This window comes from Dasypus novemcinctus, chromosome 23, assembly GCF_030445035.2.
Source record: "Dasypus novemcinctus isolate mDasNov1 chromosome 23, mDasNov1.1.hap2, whole genome shotgun sequence".
NCBI classification, from domain to species: domain Eukaryota; kingdom Metazoa; phylum Chordata; class Mammalia; order Cingulata; family Dasypodidae; genus Dasypus; species Dasypus novemcinctus.
Genome location: NC_080695.1, coordinates 24,991,273 through 25,011,264, shown reverse-complemented (window position 1 = coordinate 25,011,264; position 19,992 = coordinate 24,991,273). Strand labels below are relative to the sequence as shown.

General features: G+C 43.1%; 1 protein-coding gene across 3 annotated transcripts in view; it reads left to right on the top strand.

Annotated features, from left to right (window-relative positions):
* Positions 1 to 8,525: 8,525 nt before the first annotated feature.
* The window catches only part of TPST1 (tyrosylprotein sulfotransferase 1), a 167,011-nt gene continuing 155,544 nt past the window's right edge, over positions 8,526 to 19,992 (top strand). For 2 of the 3 annotated variants that reach the window (XR_009182953.2, XM_058285998.2), the window contains exon 1: positions 8,534 to 8,783. The gene's annotated coding sequence lies outside the window, so the exon portion shown is untranslated. Of the gene's footprint in view, positions 8,784 to 19,992 lie in introns of all 3 variants that reach the window. The other variant, XM_058285997.2, reaches the window with a different exon arrangement.

Sequence of the window (19,992 nt, the reverse complement as noted above, 5' to 3'; positions counted from 1 at the left end):
CACCTCTAGGTGTGTAGCTGTGTTATTTTATGTGCGTGGTGGGGAGAGGGGGACAAGAATACTTGGGTAGGCTGCAAACAGCCATCAAAGACTGCTTTAATGACTTCTAACCGTCAATATAGAAGATGTTCAGAAAAACATGTAGAAAATTAACATTTGTGCTGAGAAGAGAAGAGAACACACAAACATGGATACTTTCTGTGGAGCATATGGGAGCTTGGGGCCAATGTGACCAGGGCTGTGTGTATATCCGGTGGGCACGCACACCCAAAGCTCCTCCTCGACTCCCAGCCCAGGTCTGTGTTATGTCCAAAAGCATAGAAAAATTTGCAGAGAGCAAAGCAAACAGGCAAGTGGAGGAGCAGGGCTGGGAGGGCCAGGCCCAGAGGTCTAGAAACCTGCAGACTCACTAAGCCCCTGGAAACATTCTGGAAATAGTGCTGCACTGCTACTTCTCAACATCTCCCACCCCCCACCCCCAGAGACCACCAGGGGTCTCCAGGTAAGGGAGGAGGAAAGGGGCGGTCCTCCTGCTTCCAGCAAGCCGGGGCCTCTCTGGGGCACCATCCTGGAGGAAGGTCAGCACCCTGGAGGAGGAGGGCACCGGAGGAGGAGGTGGGCGCTGAGGAGAGCAGGTGGGGGTGGCGTTCACGCTGCCATCCCTGCAGTCTGCTTGGGTTCCTGTCCCAGTTGCTTTGCCTCTCCTGCCCAGCCTGGCTCTGTGACCTCCAGCACCTCGGCCCCTGGGAGCCAGCCAGCTCCACTGTCCCTCAGTGACCAGCAAGAGCAATGAGTAGCGGCGCTGACGCTCGAGCAGGGTGTTTCCACAGTCTCAAAATATCTCCCAACTGGTTACTTATTAGTTACAAAGGGAAAAATGGTGACTTAACGGTGGAGAAACCCTATCAGATCCAACCTTAGCCAAAAGATCAAAGTCAAAACATCACCAGTAGTTGGACACCCTCAGAAAGGCACAACGTCACTTCCATGGTGTGCCTACCTCCACCCCCCCATGTATAGCCTGAAACATCAAAGGGCTCCACCTGAAGGCTATTTTGTAAATCCTTATCCAGTAGGCTCCAAGAATGAAAAGCAGAGAAAGAGAGAGGAACTGAGTCAGATTAAAAGGGACTGTGGGGACACAACCACTGAGTGCATCACAGAGGTCAGAAGGGGCAAATTGCTCTGAAGGAGTAGTTGGGACAATTGGGGAAATTTAAATACGGACTGGAGATTTGCTAATAGTATAGGGTTATCATTGTTAAAATTCCCTCATTTGATCATTGTATAAGAGAATGTCCTTGCTTTTAGGAGATAGCAATTAGTATTCAGGCATAAAAGGGCACACTACCTGCAATTTACTTTCAAGTGGCTCAATAACAATAATATATGTGTGTGTGAGTATACACACACACACACTCAGTGAGGACACAAATGAGGTGTAAGTAAATGTGGACTTAATTGGTGTAGCTTCACCAATGGTTTATATGTTTGGAAGTTTTTCAAAATAAAAAGTTCTTAATAAAGCAATACAGCTTTTTCTCTGTGGATATAAAGATCCTTGAAGGAAACCCTGTCCCCAACACTTAATTAAATCCATCTCGACAAACATTCTGAGGCCTCTTATGGCCCAGAACAGTGTTGGGTACTGCGGGGGAGGGCGCAGGGAGTAAAATCCCACCCCATCGCCAAGCAGTTCCCTAGCTGATGAGGGATGGGGTGGAGAAGCAGACAAATTATACAAGGACAGAATACACCATGGAACAGAAGAGCTTCAAGAAAGGGGTCAGTTGGGGCCCAGATCACAAGTGTCCCAGAAGTGAGGTCCCTCCTGAAAGGGGTTGGCATTTGTGCTGTGACTGAAAGGTCTGAGAAGGACAACGCAGGGGAAGGGACCTGCAAGAGCAAAGGGACAGGAGCTGAGACCTGGGGCTTACTGAGTGATTGGCAAGTCATTGTCGTCGTCCTGGGCGCTTCAGTCAAGTAGGCAACTGAATCTGGGGCTCGACGTGGAAATGTGGGCCCTGGATGGGCAGCTGGGACCATCTTGCTCACTGCTGTGTCTTCGGCGTCTAGGACAGTCCCTGGGGCAGAACTTTGTAAGGCTCATGTGCTGAGGTCCCCAGGATCCTACTGAGGGTAGCACATCCTTTGAAGAAGCTCCCTGCCTTGGGAAAGGGTCCTGGGAGGGTAGTAAGAAGCTGATAGCCCCTGCAGGCCTCTTTAGCCAGGAGGCGAAAACCAGAACCACAGGTCACACCCGGGTTGTAGGCTAATCACCGGGCCTGACAACCGCTCCTGGTGGGCAGAGAAGGACTGGCTACTACCTGGAGTTCCTCCCGCCCCACTGCTCCCCTCCCTGGAGCTTCCCCAGCCCTGAAGGTCTGAGATTTGCCTGAGAAGAGAACACAGTCCCCTTGCCGCTATTCCAGGCTACACTCTGCACCCAGCATGACCTGAGTCCCTCTTCCTGCACCTCTGCCTGGGTGGTTCTCAAACCTGGCAGGAGAGCAGAACTTTTTCCTTCCCTTCCCTTCCCTCCCTCCCTCCCTTCTTTCCTTCCATGAATTTATTAAACCTGAATCTTTCTGCCACTGGCTTGTTGATGCCCCAGGTCAGAGAAGGGTGTTGTCTCTTTTTTTAGCTTTTTAGTTTGAAATAATTTCAAACTTACAGGAAATTTGCAAACATAATACAAAAATAATACAGAGAACTCCAATATGCTCCCTACCCAGACATCCAGATTTACCAGCTTTTAATATTTTGTCACATTTGTTTTTTATCATTCTATCATCTATCGATACCAATCTATCGATTATCTCTTTGTCTCTTGCATCTATTATCATCTATTTTCTGAGCATTGAGAGTAAGTTGCATACATTATGCTCCTTTACCATCTAATACTTCTATGTATATTTCCTGAACAAGAATATTCACTTAAAGTTCACTTTTCAAGGTCAAGCGCTTTAACACTGATATAAAGCATACAGTCTTTTCAATTGTCCCATTCATGTCCTTTTGGGCATTTTCTCATTCTTTTTAATGCACACATACATGGATAACGCCATGAATTTTCACAAAGAGAACAAACTGTGATTAGCACCCAGCTCAAGAAGTAGAATATCATCAGCTAGCCCCTTTGAAACCCTCTTCCTGCCTCCTCCCAGTCACTAATCTCCCACTCCCAACTCACAAGGAGCTGTTCAGAAAATACAAATTCCTCGATCCTTTCCCCAGAGCTTCTGCTCCAGTGAAACAGGAGAGCGTGGTGTCTACTTTGCAAAGCCGCCTGGGTGATTTACGCACATAGCTAGGTTTGGAAGCCACTCCTGGAAGTCATATAATCTTTTTTTTTGTTGTTGGAAGAGGAACTCCAGGACACTTTACTTCCATTCCGAGGCTCAGCACCACTAGAGTCTGAGACTAGGTTTACCCCCCGGAGCAGGGGGCATTTCCTGTATCTGGGGTCCATGGAGCATGTGGGTGGAAGCCCCCCAGCTCAGGAAGCCCCATTGGCCAGTTCCAGTCTGGGCACGTGGCCCTCCCTCTCTGGCGGGAGTTGCATGAAGAGGTATTTTTGGAAGGTGCAGGAATTTCTGTAGCCGTTTGGAAAATGCCTGCTCAGAGGCTGGGCTGGATTCTCATTTTAAAATGATGATGTGGCTTAGGGAGCCTGACCTGGATGGCTTTCTTGGTTCTGGGGGTGGGGAAAGTGAGAAGGCATGCTCATTTTTCCCCCTTTTCTTTAAATTGTATCTCATTTTCGGTTTGTCTCCAATCCCTCCATTCCACAAGCTCCGAGAGAATTGTGAGGTGTCCCCTGCAGCTCCTTGGCTTTTGGATGCTGTTTGCAGGTGTTTCATCCTGTCCCAAATTAGCAGGGCACTTGGGTCACTATAAGTACGGCGTGTTAACCGATTACGCAACTGGAACTCTTTTGGGTCACTTTAAATTGAGTGAGTGTTTAACCAATTTTCCACCAAGTTTCTTTGGCTTGAGAGCCCTCCACAGGAGTCTTCGTGCTCTTTATGGCAGGACCCTAAGTGACTTAAGTGCCCTCCTGTTACCTTCCCTGTATCGCTCTCTTCTTCGCTCTCCTGGGCTTCTTTGACAGCTACAACTCTTGCTGTCCACCTATCTATTCACTGTCCAGCCATCTATTCAACCAGCGCCAGGCCCCGAGCTGACAATATGATGGAGCATTGGACAGACACAACCATCCTCTCTCATCATTATTTCTGCCCTTGCCCTTGGGAATCCCCTTTGTCACCCCTCTCCAGCTGCTCCCACAGTCATGTCTATGCTCTTCGAAACATTTTTGTTCCTTCACTTGCATTGTAAAAGTAGCCTGTCCTCTCCATTTTCTATTACCAGCTCCCTTGGTCTGAGACAGAGAATGAAGAGGTGGGCACTGGCATGATTCTCTTCCTCATTTTTCCATTTCTGAGGGCCTCCCCTTCATTGCCACCTCCTGCCTCTGCTGCCATCCTCTCTCTGTGCCAGATCCTGGAATGACAATGTCATGAAGGCAGATCTGCTGCAGGTTTGTCCTTCCGAAAAAAACCAAATTTATGCCAACAGCCCTCCAAGGAAAAACTGCTGAAGAGTTGTGCTGCCTTTTTCAGTTCCCCACAAAGCTTGCAGAGAGACTTTCCTTCCAGGAAGTGAGCTGAAAGAGTCCTCACTCGCCCTCTGCCAGGCCTTCTTCCTTGGAGATGAATTCCTGAGGAAGAAGCTGAAAAAGGCTGGCCTGGAGGGCAGAGGCTTCTTGGGCTCTCCTGGGGTCGTGGTGAGCACTTGCCCTTCCTTTTCTGGGAGTATACATAATCCCAGGTAAGGATATATGTACTTACAAAAATACAAATGGGCATACTATACACACTGTTTGAACTTTACTCTGTCGACTGAGAAATAAACTAGCTGCTAGGCCACAAAGGCATTTATTTGGGGCCTTAGAATTGCAATTTGGGGAGCACAGACTCAGATAGCAACCCAAATCATGCCCCATCTTGGCATCTTCAGGCAAGAGTTTTTAAAGAAAAACAAGATTATACAAGTCATTGTGGTTGGTGGATATTTGGGGGACAGTGTACTTTTGGTTAGTGGTTAACTGAATTGTCTACCTTATGGCTGGTTTTATGGTGTCTGGATGTCCTTGGGGTTTTGAGGAACATTGTTGCTTGAGGCTTTGCCTACTTTGGCACTTTGTAATATTTGACTGATATTTGCCTAGACGTTATCTCCAGAATGACCTGACTATTTTAAATCTCTTAGCCATAGCAACTCTATTTTGTTCTATTTCTTTTTAAAACTCTTTTCACTTGAGTATATTTTGGAGACTTTTTTCTTATTAGTATACATACTCTGTGGGATGGGGACAGATTTAGAAAGCAGAAAGGACTCAGCTTGTTCCCAAATGACCCTGAGCTTTGCTTTGGACCAAGCTGCTCTTTGCCTCTGGCTCAAAGGCTGGACAGCGTGGGCCTGGGCTCACCTGAGTAGGGATCTGTGTCTCTTTTTTTTTTGCAAAGCAGCTCATCAAGAAGACAGTCTTTATTATCACTTTTTTTTGTCTTTATTTTTAAAATATTACATTAAAAAAATATGAGGTCCCCATATACCACCCACCCCCCTTACCCCACTCCTCCCCCCATAACAACAATCTCCTCCATCATCATGAGACATTCATTGCCTTTGGTAACTACTTCTCTGATCACCGCTGCACCTCATGGTCAATGGTCCACGTCATAGCCCACACTCTCCCACAGTCCGCCCAGTGGGCCATGGGAGGACATACAATGTCTGGTAACTGTCCCTGCAGCACCACCCAGGACAACTCCAAGTCCCGAAAACACCCCCACATTTCATCTCTTCCTCCCGTTCCCTACCCCCAGCAGCCACCATGGCCACTTTCTCCACACCAATGCCACATTTTCTTCAATTACTACCGTGTCTGGAATTTGTTCTCACAGTTTAATATGTGCTAGGAAGTCAAGCGCCAGACCCTGACCTGGCTACTAAGTTCTTTTTTTCAGGTCTCCTAGGTGGGTGAAGAGTTTCTGGACAGTGTGGGAGGCCACCTCAAGTGCTCTGTGTTTTTGTGCTGTGGAGAAAGGTTGACGGGGGCTGTGCTTAGTAGTTAATGCCCCATTAATTATTAAGGGGGGGGGCGCTCAGTATTACTTGAGTATGAAGAGCTCTTTTCCTGGAGGGGTCTGAAATGCAGGAAGTGGAATGGGACTTGGCCCTCACTTCAGGTTAAAAGACTGGTTAAATGACTTCAGGGGCTGCCCTCAGGTTTTTAGTCACTTTGTAGCATGTTATCTCCTTCTTGCCCCGCCCCCCCTTGCCCTCTGCCTGTTTATCTAGCTTATTTTATTTTGATAAGCTGAGTTGTCCCATTTCTGCTGTCCATAACCAGCTTGTGTCAAATCAGATCATCTTCTTCATTTGATTTAAAAATTTCAAGGGAAAAAAAAAGATCATGGTGGGTATTTCTTTACATTTCCTCAGCTCAACCAGTGTACAAGATTCTGCCAATTGAATAAAGAAAACAAACAAGCAATATTAGATATACTGAGCTGAACCCTTGCTCTTAGGGAGGCAATTTAGCCAGGGGCTTTCAAAAATTTATTATCACATTTGAATTTTTAAAAATTCACAATCATACAACTCACCAATCTAAAGTACACAATTTAATATGGTTTTTTTTGTATGTTCACAGAGTTGTGCAACCATCACCACACTCAAAATGAGGACATTTTCATCAGCCTCCCAAAGAACACATGCATTAGCAGTTACTCCCTCTTCTTTCTTACCTCCAGCACTAGGCAATCACAAATCTACCTTCTCTCTGTGTGGATTTGCCTACATTTCATAAAAGTGGAATCATATAATATGTAGTCCTTTTTGACTAGCTTCTTTCACCCAGAGAAATGTTAAGTTTCATCCATGTTGTAGTGTGTATCAATCCTTCATTTCTTCTTTTAAAAATTTTATTAATTTTTATTTACAAATACTCTATACCTACCAATACTCTATACCCCCTTTCTCCCTATTCCCTGGTAACCTCTGCTTTCACTGTGTGAATCTGCTAATTCTAGATCTCATATGAGTGACATCATACAATATGGTCCTTATGCACCTTGCTTATTTCACTGAGCATAGAATGTATAGTCCTTTGTGACTAGCTTCTTTCATGTGGCATAATGTTTTCAAGGTTCCTCCATGTTGCAGTGTGTCTCAGAACTTCATGCCTGCATATGGCTGAATAATATTCCATTGTGTGTATATACTACATTTTGTTTATCCACTCATTTGTTGATGTACACTTGGGTTGCTTCCACCTTTTGGTGGTTGTCTATAAGGTTGATATTGGGGTGCAGATATCTGTTTGAGACCCTATTTTCACTTTTTTTTGATATACACCTAGGGGTGGAATTGCTAGGACACATGGTTTCATTTTATTGCTGAGTAATATTCCATTTGTGGCTATGCCGCCTTTTGTTTATCCATTCAACAGTTGATCGGCATTTGGATTGTCTCCACTTTTTGGCTATTATGAATGATGCTGTTATGAACATTTATGTGCAAGTGAACCAATTTTGTGTGGACTTCATTTCATCTTTACAGCAATTATCTAAGGTACATACAGGACCCCATTCTGTAGGTGACAAAATTGATTCCAAGATAGTAGACAAGAATTTTGAATACAGCTGTTAGATTCCCACACCCATGATTTTTCCAAACCATGTTACCAGAATTGGAAGAATCGCTTTGAAAGAACCTGGTGTGGGATGCGTATGTAAGAAAAAAATTGTAAAATGAGCGGTGATGTTTTTAAATTGTGAAGTTTCAGTTCTCTCCCTGACCTTCAACCTTCCCTCACTGTCCTTTTCTTCTTAATTAGTTTCAGTTCTTTGAGTCAGAGCTCCATTCCTGTGGTCCGGAAAGAACGGGCTATCACTCAGTTACACTTTTAGGCGGCACGGAATATTTTGAGAATTTGAAATTTGCGTTTGCGAGTTTTCTCCAAGAGATGAAAGCTCCTCGCCAAGTAGAGGGCAAAGATGTAGCTTTTGAAGCGGTGGACAGGTAAAGGAAAGTTTCCAGGAAAAGCTCGTTATCCCACGGTTTCACGAAAGGAAAAAAAAAAAAAAGGACGAAAGGAGGCCAGGAGGAGAAAGGGCTTTTTCAGCCACCGACATGGGACAGCTGGGGCGCTGTGGACCTCCCCCCACGCGCGGCTCCCTCGAGCTTTGCCAAGAGCACCGTCGCTCCGGGGACACCCGCCCAGGCAGGTAGCAGCGGCGAAACCGCCTCAAGAGCACCACTTTGGGGGACGCGGCGCTCGCGGGGAGCAGTCGCCGGGGGCGCTAGCCGCGAGCGACGTCAGATGCCGGCTCCCCAGTGCGTTCTGGACCCTGCGGAATTCCTAGCGGAGCCGCATGCCCCGCCTCCCTGGCAACTGACGAATCACAGAGCCCGACACATCGCCCCGGCCGGGCGCCCGGCAACCAATCGCCGGGCGCATGTGATCCCGCGGCCGCCGAGGAGGCTGGCTGCTGGCGTTGAGGCGGCGACGGCGGGAGTCGCTGCTGAAGCGGCCCCTAGCGCGGGTCGCGGCGGCGCTGCTCCGCGCGGCCGGTTCAGATTGGCAGCTGCTGGTACCGGTGAGGTCGGGCTCCATGGACGGGCGAAATGGCCCCGACCTAGGGCGGTGGGCGAAGCGGCTGAGCCCAGGATGCTGAAGAGACTGCGCTGCGGCTCTTCACTCAGCCCAGGTAAGGGGTGCGCCGCGCTGGCCGCTGCTCCTCCGAACGCCGTTTCGGCCCGGCTGCCCTCCAGCCGCCGCCCACCGGCTCCGGGCCCCGGCCCGGCTCCGCCTTGGCACCCCTTGGCCCCACTTCGCCTTCTGCCTGCACGTCTGTCTGTCCCCCGCCATTCTGCCCGGCCCCCTCAGTGTGCGGCGCCGGCGGATCTGCCCCAGCGGGCTCCTGCCCCCTCGCCCCTTCCCCCCAACGTCCCTTCCCCGTCTCGGGCTCCGCCGTCGCCCGGCTCTCCCCCGGCGTGGTCGGTCTCCGGCCTTCTCCCCTCTCGTCTTTTCCCTCCCGTGTCGCGGCTCTGTTACCACCTTCCAGCCCCCGCAGTCCTGGGGAGCGCCCTCCGGGAACGAGACCGCCGCGCCGCAGGGATCAGACTCGTGCCCTCACCTCCGCCAGCCTGGGACTGAGCGTCCGCAGGCTCACTCTCCATCCCTAGCCGTGACACCGTCTCCTCTCGTCATTTCAGCACCCCCCGCCGCCGCCGCCACCTTTGAGGTGTCCCAGGTCTTGCCTTTTGCTCCCAAACGCCCTCTCCTCCCTCACTTTCATCAGTCACCGGCGCTAGGACTTCTCCCTTTCCTTTACACTTAAACCTTCAGATACTCCCTCGCATTTCCACTCTCCTGACTGCTGGGTCCATAGTTTTAACATCTTAATTCGTCCCCCAATGAGCTGCACTTATAACTTCTGAAGTGCCTTGCCCAGAGTCGGGCACACAGTAGGCCTGGCACATGGTGGGGCGCTTTTGCATCTTAGCCTCTTCCTCCTCCCAGGCCTTTGTACTCTGCAGATGGTGGTAGCCAGAGAGCCATATTAATATCCCAAGGGAGTTGACCCTCCATCTGAAGAATGATTTCGGAAACGGCAGGACGAATTGGTGAACACCAGTGTGATAAAGGGATTAAATTTTCAACTGTTTACTCATTGCATTTATTCAGAAGAGACTGAATCCTGCCATTCTTGAGTCATGTATTGTTTTATGTTAATTGGATTTGGAAAGGATTCCTCGGCTGCTTTACAGGGAGCTTTTCAATATAATTACTCCCCACCTCCCCACTTCATCTGCAGTGTTTACTAACCTTTCATTTTAGGGAAGAAAGAGCCCCTGCCTCCAAGATTAAAGTGCACTCTCACAGTCCAGAGAGCTGCAGTCAGTTTTCATTCTTTGAGAACCTGAAGAAATCTCTGATGAATGGATCGGATATCTTAGGGCTTAAAGTTCTGTCAAGTTCTTTTCTAAGTCAAAGTGAAAGAGGAATTATGAACCCGCTCCCCACCTCTACCCCCGGACTTCCCCCTTCTTGCCAACAATCTCATCCTTCTTGGCTAGCAGATGAAATAACTACTATGCCAGAGGTCAGTCAGTTTTTAAAGTGAGTAAAATAAATTTGACTTTTTTTTTTTTTTTTAAATTATAAAAGCAATGTTACTGGCTTTTTGCCGTTCTTGCCACAGTTGCTCTGCTGTTCTTCCAAGCCTGGATGAAATCAAGCAGTCAGCTTTTTTCCTTTTTCTTCTCCTGGGCTCCCCAGGGCAGACTGGAGAAAATCATGTAACTGAGCTGCTGGGTGCTGTTCTAAACTTCTGGAGTCCAGCTTCACCTTTGCTCTTAGCACTTCCTGGAGATCTTCTGACTTGCCCCCAAGGTTCCTTGTATGTCCTAAAACCTAAATGGCTTTTATATATCTTCACCTTTCTTCTCTCTTTGTCCTACTCTTGCTTTCTTCTCTTCCTTACTTATTTTGCTTCCTACTTCGCAGAAGAAATTGGTGAGCAAATTCTTTTTTTCTTAATTAAAAATTTTTAATGGATAACTAAAATATAATACAAAAGTTTCCATTTTAACCATTTTTAAGTGTTCAATTCAGTGATATTAATCACATACACAATGTTGTACTACCATCTCTACCATCTATTACCAAAACTTTTCATCCCTATTCCTTCTTCCCCCCACTCCAGGTAACCTCTAATCTACTTTGTCTATATGAATATTACTTATTCTAGATATTTCATGTAAGTGGAAGCTGACAATATTTATTCTTTTGTGTCTGACTTATTTCACTCAATCTGATGTCTTTAGGGTTCATCCATGTTGTGGCACGTAACAAGACTTCATTTCTTTTTTTTTTAAGACCATTTTATTTTAGATTTTAATTGAACTATTTTTTTCCCCCTTCGAGATGATTCCTTCATCTGTTTGCTCATTTTTGCTTGTTGTTTGTGTTTTTTTCTTTAGGAGGCACCAGGAACTGAACCTGGGACCTCCCATGTGGGAGGCAGGCACTCAACTGCTCGAGCACATCTGCTCCCATGCATCTTTTTTTAAAAAAGATTTATTTATGTATTTATTTCTCTCCCCTTCCCCCCACTCCAGTTGTCTGTTCTCTGTGTCTATTTGCTGTGTGTTCTTCTTTGTCTGCCTCTGTTGTCAGCAGCACGGGAATCTATGTTTCTTTTTGTTGCGTCATCTTGTTGTGTCAGCTCTCCGTGTGTGCGGTGCCATTCCCGGGCAGGCTGCACTTTTTTTCATGCTGGGCGGCTCTCCGTACAGGACGCACTCCTTGCGCGTGAGGCTCCCCTACACGGGGACACCCCTGTGTGTCAGGGCACTCCTTGTGTGCATCAGCACTGCGCATGGGCCAGCTCCACACGGGTCAAGGAGGCCCGGGGTTTGAACCACAGACCTCCCTTGTGGTAGGTAGGTGAACGCCCTAACCACTGGGCCAAGTCTGCTTTCCTCCCATGCATCTTTTAGAACAAATTGGTCTCACTTTAGGCTGCTAAGCCTTGGAATTTTTAACTAGAATAAAAACTGTCAAATTGATAAAATATCTTGAACAGTGATGTAACTATTTCTTTTTAACCAAGAGACTTAGGTAATGTGCCTTAAACTCTATAGCTATATGAACCTCACTAGCATTCTTGATGGTGGAGGGGGGAATCTATAATTCCCAAATATTTAATTACTATTACAGGAAACACCTGTAATTGCTCATGTATTGCTCTGTTTCCTTTTTTTTTTTTTTAAGACTTTGTAAGGTATTTCTCTTTATAGAATTTGCAATTGACAATGATTTCTTTGAGTTTATCATGTTTCATGTTAGTTCAGCTGCTTAAACTGTAGGCTTATATCTTTTGACAAATTTGGGGGGGGCGGTTTCAGCCTTGCTATTTCTTAGCATACCTCTTCAGCACCACTCTCTTTTCTGTGATTTCTGCGATACAACTGTTAGATCTTTTATTAGGTCATGAGGATCTATTTTATTTCATTTTTTTATTAGTCTATTTTTCTTTGTTCAGGTAGTGTAATTTCTATTGTTCTATCCTCAAGCTCACTGATTCTTTCCTCTGTCATATTCATTCCACTTTTGAGCCTACCAGTGTTTTTGTTTTTAAGTTGCGGTTATTAAATTTACATCATGATGAAGTGGGATTTATTCCTGGTATGCACGGGTGGTTCAACACAAGAAAATCAATTAATATAATATACCACATTAACAAAATGAAGGAAAAACACCACATGATCATTTTGATCAATGCAGAAAAGACATTCAATAACAGGCAGCATACTTTATTGATAAAAACATTTCAAAAAATAGAACTAGAAGGAAAATTCCTCAGTGTTATAAAAGGTATATATGAAAAACTCACAGTCAGCATTGTACTCAATAGAGAAAGGCTGGAAGCTTTCCCTCTAAGTTCGGGAACAAGACAAGGATTCCCACTGTCACCATTGTTATTGAATATTGTGCTAGAAGTTCTAGCTAGAGCAATTAGACAGAAAAAAGTTAAATAGGAAAAAAGGAAGTAAAACTCTCACTCTTTCTGTATAACATGATCCTATATTTAGAAAATTCTGAAATTTCTATGACAAAGCTATGTGAGCTAATAAATGAGTTCATCAAAGTGGCAAGATACAAGATTAACACACAAAAATCAGTAATGTTTCTGTACACTAGTACTGAACAATCTAAGGAGGAAATGAGGGGAAAAATTCCATTTATAATAACAATAAAAAGGCTCAAATACCTAGGAATCAGTTTAACCAAAGAAGTACAGGACCTATATGCAGAAAACTACAAAATAATGCTAACATATCAATTAAGACCTAAACCAATGGAATGGCATTCTATGTTCATGAATTAGAAGACTAAATATCATGAAGATGTCAGTCCTACCCAAACTGATTTATAGATTCAATTCAATACCAATCAAAATTCCAAAAGCCTACTTTACAGAAATGATAAGGAAATTACCAAATTCACTTGGAAGGAAAAGTACACCTAAACAATTAGAATGACATATGAGGAATTTCACTGCCTGTCCTTGAACCATATCACAAAACTACAATGGTCAAAACAGTATGGTACTGGCAAAAAGATAGATATATTGATTGGTGGAATAGAATTGAGAGTCCAGAAATAAACCCTCACCTCTACGGCCAACTGGTTTTCAACAACAAACCTATCAAGTGTGTTAATGGTACAAAACAGTCTCTTCAACAATTGGTGCTAGGAGAACTGGATATCCATAACCAAAGAATGAAAGAGGACCCCTGTCTCATTCCATATATATGAGTCAACTCAAAATGTATCAAAGACCTAAATGTAAAGCCAGGACCATAAAACTACTAGAATAATATTAGTGAAACATCTTAAAAATCTAGTGGTAGGTGGTGGTTTCTTAGACTTTACATCCAAAGCATGTGCAACAAAAGAAAAAAATAAGTAAATGGGACCTCCTCAAAATTAAACACTTTTGCCCTTCCCATGTCTCTGTCAAAAGGGTAAGAAGGCAGTCAAATCAATAGGAGAAAATATTTGGAAATTATATGTCTGATATGGGTTTAATATCCAGGATATATAAAAGAGATGTTACAACTCAACAAAAAAAGACAAAAAACCCAATTAAAAAATGGGCAAAAGACTTGAATAGACATCTGTCCAAAGAAAAAATACAAATGGCAAAAAAACACATGAAAAAATGTTCAACGTCACTAGTGATTAGGGAAATGCAAATCAAAACTACAATGAGATATCATTTCACACCTATCAGAATGGCCACTATTAAAAAGACAGAGAACTGCAAGTGCTGGAGAGGATGTGGCGAGTTAGGAATACTTATTCATTGTTGGTTGGAATGTAGAATGGTATAGCCACTCTGGAGTACTGTTTGGTAGTTCCTAAAGAAGTTGAATATAAACTTGCCATGTGACCCTGCAATACCACTCCTGGGTATATATCCAGAAGAACTGAGAGCAGTGACATGAAAGAACATTTGCATGCTAATGTTCATTGCAGCGTTATTCACAGTTGCCAAAACTTGGAAACAACCCAACTATTCATCAATTGATGAATAGATAAGCAAACTGTGAAGTATTCACATGATGGAATATTATGCAACTATAAGTCATAAAGTATATGACAACATGGATGAACCTGGAGGATATTATGTTGAATGAGGAAAGCCAGACATAAAAAGACAACTACTGTATGACTGGGCTACTGTGAACATAGTGTGTAACATCTTGTGTGATTCTATTTATATAAAATGTAAATATAAATCAATTTAAAACGTTAAAATTAGATTAATGGTTATGTAGGGCTTGGGAAGGCATGCTAAGGGGTGTGTAGTTTTCTTTTTGGGGTAATGAAATAGTTCTAAAGATTTTTTTGTGACGATGAATGCACAACATTGTGATTATACTAAAAGCCATTGATCATACATTTTGGATAGATCATATGTCATGTGATTATATCTCAGAAAAACAATTAATAAATAATTGTGCAAGAATAGACAGAAATAGCAGCTATGTACAGCAAGGGAAACAGATTAAGAGGTGAAGATTTTCTTGTTTGCTTTTTGTTCATTATTACTATTATTGAAGCAATGAAAATACTCTAATAATGATTGAAGTGATTAATGCAAATACCAGTGCCATTGATTGTGCACTTTGAATGAACTCTGTGCTTTATTAATATGTATCAATAAAATTGATTTGTTTAAAAACCCAATCAGGGACAAAATAATATTGAGTGTCTCAGCAGGCTGAGGCAGCCATAACAGTAGAGAAAAACAAGACATTAACCAAAAAACTTAGGATAAAAGGATAAACGGGGAAATTAGATGTCTATAGAGGGTAGCTCTGAATATTCCTGGGAATCAAGAAGGAATGCACATGTCTAGGAAATATCTAAGAAAGCCCTATTCTCTAACTAGCTTACCTGATGCTTTGCACAAGCAAGAAGTGAAGGCTAGGGAAGCAGATGTGGCTCAAGCAATTAGGCTCCCATCTACTATATGGGAGGCCCTGGGTTTAATTTTCAGGGCCCCCTGGTGAAGGCAAGCTGGCCCATGCCACAGAAAGCTAGCACAGCAAGATGGCACAACAAAGGGAAACGTAAAGGAGAGACAGCAAGAGATGTAGCAGACCAGGGAGATGAGGTGGCTCAAGCAGTTGAGTGCCTCTCTCCCATGCTGGAGGTTCCCCGTGCCTCCTAAAGAGAAAAAAGATGAGAAGAAAAGATAAGCAGACAGAGAAAGAACACACAGTGAATGGACACAGAGAACAGAAAGTGAGGGCAATCAACAATGGGTGTGTGTGTGTCGGGGATTAAAATATATATTAAAAAAAAAAAAGAAATGAAGGCTAAGGCCCAATTATTAACTGCCGGATCACTGAAGAATTGCTGTAACATACACACAGAGCCTCTCAGCAATGGCTGGGAGAGTTATTGGTTCAAGACATTTAAGGAAATCTCTCTAAGCATTAGATGACCAATAGGCAAACCAAGCAGAAACTTCAGTGGTTGCACAAGACAAAGGATACAGGCTTTACAGAATTAGTGAAAGTAACTTAAACAAACAGAAACAACAATAACAGCAATAAACCCAAGGGGAGTAGGATAAATACTTCCAGATTAGCCACATTATATTTCAAATGTCCACTTTTAAACAAAAAAATTACAACACAAGCAGGGAAACATGAAAGTATGACCCATACAAGGGAAATAAGGCAGTCAATAGATACTATCCCCAAGACTTTAAGTTACCTGTTGTAAATATGATCAAAGAACTAAAAGAAACCATGCATAAACAATGAAAGGAAATCATAAGAATGATTCTCACCTAATGGGGAATATCAGTAAAGAGGTAAAAATTATTTTTTAAAGCATGAGTCAAATAGAAAGAAAAGGATTAGAAAGTACAATAACTGGAATAAAGAATTCACCAGAGTGGCTCAACTGCAGATTTAAGCTGGTAGAAGAAAGTATCAGCAAACTTGAAGGTAGATCAGTTTATCCAGTTTGAGGAACAGAAGAGAAAAAAAAATGAAGAAAAATGAACACAGTCTCAGATACCTGTGGGACATAATCAAAGATACTAACATATGCATAATGAGAATTTCTTAGGCAAGAGAAGAAAGGGAAAGAAAGAATATTCAAAGAAATAATGGCCCAAACACCCCAAATTAAATTAAAAACATTAATATACACATCCAAGGAACACAACAACACCAAGTAGGATAAACTCAAATAGATGTGCATGTAGGCAACACATAACCAAACTCTCAAAAGCCAAAGAGAGAGGATTTTGAAGACAGCAATTGAAAAGCCACTCATCACAGTAAGATGAAAAACTGATCTCTTCCAATAAACCATGAAGGCAGTGGGAAGACATATTCAGAGTGCTGAAAGCAAAAGACTATCAGTCAAGAATTATATGTACAGCAAGACCATCCTTCATTAATGAAGGAGAAATTAAGATATTCCCAGTTAACAAAAATGAGAGAATCTGTCACTAGCAGAGTTGTGCCACAAGAAATTCTAAAGGGAGGCCTTCAGGATGAAACGAAAAGACTCTAGATAGTAACTTGAATCCACATAAAGAAATAACAGCAATGATAAAAGTTACTGCACAGGTAAATATAAAAATAGTATAAACATATTTTTTGGTGCAACTTTAATTCTCCTATCTGAATTAAAAGACAACTGCAGGGAGTGGATATGGCTCAAGCAGTTGAACGCCTGCTTCCCCCATGGGAGGTCCTGGTTTCAGTAGCAACAAACAAACAAATGAAAAAACCAATTCGGGGGGCAATGTGTCTCAGTGATTGAATGCTGGCTTCCCACACACAAGATCTGGGGTTTAATACTCAGCCCCAGCACCTAAAAAAAAAAAAAAAAAAAAGACAACTGCTTAAAGCAATAATTATAAAAGTGTATTGATGTACTTATAATGTATAAAATTTAATTTGAATAACAATAACCCAAAGGAGGGGTGAAGAAACAGATTTATATTAAAGCAGTTTTTGTATACTATTGAAATTAAGTTGGTATTAATATAAACTACATTACAAACTTAAGACATTAATTTTAATAATTAGGAAAATAAAGAAAATTTATAGTAAAATAAATGAGGGAATAAAATTTGTATACTGGAAAATAACTGTAGCAGTTTGATATGGTTATGAATTCCAAAAATAAACATTGAATTATGTTTGTAATCTGGTCTGTACCTGGGCATGATTATATGATTAGGTTTTTGATTGGGCCATGTCATTAGGACTTGGGGACCAAGGGGTGGGGACTCACAGATAAATGGCATGGCAAAGGACAGAGTTGAGAGTTTTTGATTTTAGAATTTAATGCTAAAGCCTTAAACTGGAGCACCAGGAAGTAAGCTCACAGATGAAACAGAAGTGAGCCCCAGGAAGAGAACAACCCTGAGCCTAGGAAGAAACAAGCCATGGGAAAAAAGGATTCCTGAACCCAGAGAGAAGCAAAACCCTGGAAGAAAGTAACCCAGGAAGGCTGAACCTCACAGATGTCAGTAGCCATCTTGTTCCAACATGTGAAAATAGACTTTGGTGAGGGAAGTAACTTATTTATGGCCTGGTATCTGTAAGCTCCTACCCCAAATAAATACCCTTTATAAAAACCAATCAATTTCCGGTATTTTGCTATGGCACTCCTTTGGCTGACTAATACAGAATTTGGTACCAGGAGTTGGGTAGTGCTTTTGCAATTACTGCTGGAGTGGTTTTATAAATAGGTAAGGGGTATTTTTTTGGAGGAATTGTGAGATGCTTAATGAAAAAGGCCTAGATTGCTTTGAAGAGACTGTTAATAGCAATATGGATGCTAAAGAAACTTTATGATACCTTAGAAGTAAATGATGAAACTATTATTAGAAACTGGAGGAAAGGCAATCCATGTTTTAAAGTTGCAGAGAATTTAGCAAGATTAACTCCTGGTGTTTTATGGAAGGCAGAATTTGAAAATGGCGAGCCTGGACATGTAGCTAAAGAAATTTCCAAAGTAAACCCAGAGAATGCAGCTTAGCTTCTGCTTGCAGCTTATAGCAAAATGCTAGGCGAGAGAGATATGATGAGGATGGAACTGTTGGGCACAAAGAAAACAGAAACTGATTCTGGAAATTCCAAGCCTTTGGAAATCAAGCTCCCAGATGAAAGTGCCCCATTGGAGGACTTAACTAAACTTGGAACTTGTAAATCAGGATTGAAGATGCGGTTATGTCAGAAAGACTTGTGGAAAGTCTTACTGTCAGATGGCTGGAACCCCTGTTTCCTGAATGCTAAACCAACAGACTTTTTGAGAGAGCTGAATGAACAAAACCACTGTCAGCCTGGAATGAAAATGACACGGAAAGGAGAGATTGAAGGAGAAACACCTTTAAGAGGAAAATCATGGAAGCTGACAACTGGAATTAAGATTTCACCATGGACCAAGAGAGGAACCCCACTCATATGTACAGAGAGGATGAGTTTGCCACAGCAGTTGAAGAGGGTGGATGTTCCTGTCAGATATTCTGGGAGAGTTTTGCCACCCGTGAGTACAGAGAGGGTGGAGCACATGCCCCAAGGATTAAGGTGGTTAAGGTCAACACCCCTCAGGTCTGAGAGGGGTGGACCTGTCGTCAACTTGTTGCTCTGTGAGGGTTGAACCTATATGCCAAAGGTTAGGGGGAATGTTTTCTTCACATCACTGTACTAGGGGGTTAAAACTCTAACCCAAAGATTGGATGAGGTGTGGCAATCACCCCAGTACTCTTGGAGGGGAAGGTCTGGAGCTTGGTTGACACCCAGATGCTTGATGAGGGTGGAACCAAGAAAATGGCCATTGGGGAAGACTGTGGAAAGGGTGGATCCCCGTATGGCCCCAAGGAGAAGAAACCTTCTTCTTAAGAATGACTCTGAGGCGTTGAAATCAAATGGAGGATGCCCTGTAGGTTTACCTAACTGTAGAAGACCTGTGACTCATGTTTCCCTCCCAATTTCTCCTTATTGTAATAAAAATGTTTATCCTTTGTCCATTTGTGTATTGGAAGCAGGTGAATTGTTTTGTAAGTTTCAGAGGTCTATAAGAGACAGGGCTTTGCCCCAAGACAAACTGTATTTCTTTAAATTGGTTATGATATGATTTAGTACTTGCCTTGTAACTGATTTAAGACTTTTTTGAATATTGTGATGACTTTTTGGAATTCAGAGGGTGGAGTGTAGCAGTTTGATATAATTGATGAATTCCAAGAAGAAATATTGGATTATGCTTGTAATCTGATCTGTACCTGGGCATTACTGAATTATGATTAGGGTGTTGTGTCCCCACCCCTTGGTGGGTGGCGATTCACAGATAAAAGGCATGGCAAAGAACAGAGTTGGGGATTTCTGATGTTAGAGTTTGATGCTGAAGACCTGGAAAGTCAGTACCCAGAGGAAAGAGAAGCCAGCACCAGGAAGGAAGGAAACTTGAACCCAGAGAAAAGCAAGCCCCAGGAACATAGGAACCCAGGAAGCCGGAACCCTTGCAGATGTATGTCATCAGTCATCTTGCTCCATATAGACTTTGGTGAGGGAAGTAACTTACGCTTTATGGCATGGTAACTGTAAGCTCCTACCCCAAATAAATACCCTTTATAAAAACCAACCAGTTTCTGGTATTTTGTATCAGCACCCTTTTGTCTGAAAAGATCTTTATGGTTTTGGTGCCTATATTTAGATCTTTGATCCATCTTGAGTTAATTTTTGTATAAGGTATGAGATGGTGTTCCTCTCGCAATCTTTTTGATATGGATATCCACTTCTCTAAGCACCATTTGTTGAAGAGGCCATTTTCTCCCAGTTGAGTGGGCTTGGTGACCTTGTGGA